Consider the following 1,946-nt stretch of genomic DNA (forward strand, 5'->3'; position numbering starts at 1 on the left):
GTGGGAATCGAACCGACGATCCTGTTGTTCAGAGCTCTCGCTCTAAGCAACTGAGCCATCCGGCCACCCGCCCTTCCACTTTTGACTAACGTAGATAGGTGTTTTAATTGAGTGTCTCACACTTGGAACTCAGTCTTGATCACTGCAATGGGGCATGCCAGCTGAGTGGGCAACTCTAGCACATTACCACTTAAGCAATCCTGAAACTTCCCTGAGTCAGTTACTGTGCTGGTGTCAAAGAAAACAAAATTGGACATTAGTTAAAGTGGTAAAGACAGATTTTAATCAGTAATATACTGTTGCAGTAGGATTGAGGGTCCAGCATGAACTGAATGTCACTTCAATTTGTACAGAGGTGACTGGGCATTTTAAACTGATAAGAACAGACACCACACTTGCTTTTAGCCAAAAGGTGAAGCGATTGGTGACTGGGCATTTTATAGAGAAGGAACGGTGGGGGCTTGAACAGACTCAGGGAAGTGAAAAATGACCCAGGGTTGATCAGTGTAAATGCTGATTAGGCCAGCTGTGTCTGCTAGCTGGCAATGCGGGTAACTGACTGTTAGGCTATCTTCCCACATAGACTGGGAGACTGAGGTGAGGCCCCATCCTTCCCGAGGATTACATTTCAAAGGAATGGCTTTCAGGTCCTTGAGAAAGACACCCCTGAATTGCAGAAGATACAGATAACATTTCAAAGGGACAGAGAAAGGAGTCACAATTATAAGGCCTTTTTAGTAAATGCTCTAAGACAGGGTGGTGTGTGCGGTGATGTCAGGTGACGACAAAGTGAACAGTCAATTCGTTTGGCACCCTTGAGCTTTCTCAGGCAGGCACTGTGAGGGGCAGGGGTCATCCTACGGATGCAAGCTTGAGCTCTTGGAAAGTATGTTAGTGTTTAAGTCTTAATGTGAGGGGAAGGAGGTGGATGAAATCACTTGCGCTAAGCGCCTGTAGTAGTTTTTATAGGTCAAGGTTGAGGCCTACTTGAGAAGAGGGCTCAGAGGAACCTGGCTAAAATTTAATCAAGGAGAGAATCTTCTTCTCTAGGCCTCTAGGCACCTTCTTCTCTAGGCACTGAGCATGCTCCCACCTGGAATGTATGGGGATGGTCCTCCTTGATCTGGTACCAGCACCCAGATTGTTCTTTGGGGGAATAACCCTTCCCCTGTGGGTGCAACCTCAGGAGTTCCTCAGGGGCACCGAGGGCACTGCTGATAGTCACACAGAGATAACAGGTGTAAACCAGGTCCACCCTGGGCAAAGCCAGAGTCTAGTCATCTCATGATTTGTCCCCAGTGACTTCTGTTCACGCCCTATTTCCTTCCCTGCTGCAGCCACACAGGGCGCTCCATGGTTCTCTCTGTAAGGCCCTTCCTCTAGCAGGGCCCTCTATCTGGGGTGCTCTTCCTGTGGGCCCCCCAGGGCTAGGTCTGGTAGCCTTGTCCTTCTGCTGCATTCAGCTCACAGGTCTCTTGCGAGAAGCCTCCCCGACTGCACTGCGCACACCATGGTATCTCTGACCTCCACATGGGCTCCTCCCACTCACTGAAGCGGTGTGGCCCAACTAACTCCCTACACACCCCCACCAGCCCACAGGAGGTGCCCTCTGGGCTCCCTTCTTCCTGCTTGTTGCACATCACGTGGTAATCTCATACCTAACATCTCTCTCTACCATCAGACCGAGCCATGCTGGGCAGGGGCTGTGTTGGTCTGTGGCCAGCTGTACCCTCTGTGTCTGGACACAGGGGTGCAGAGAGAACATGAGGAAAGAGGGACTCCAGTGCCATCTGCCATCTGTCCCCAGGCTGCAGTTTATTAGTCGTCTGGGCTGGGCACACAAACCCACTATGTGCATCCTCCCCGCCATACTCAAGGCCCACCGCCTGAGCTGGCTCAAGCCCTCTGCTGACCCCACCCCTTCCGCAAAAAAGGACACTCTGCTC

Source organism: Rhinolophus sinicus, linkage group LG04 (genome assembly GCF_036562045.2).
Source record: "Rhinolophus sinicus isolate RSC01 linkage group LG04, ASM3656204v1, whole genome shotgun sequence".
In the NCBI taxonomy this organism is placed as follows: Eukaryota; Metazoa; Chordata; class Mammalia; order Chiroptera; family Rhinolophidae; genus Rhinolophus; species Rhinolophus sinicus.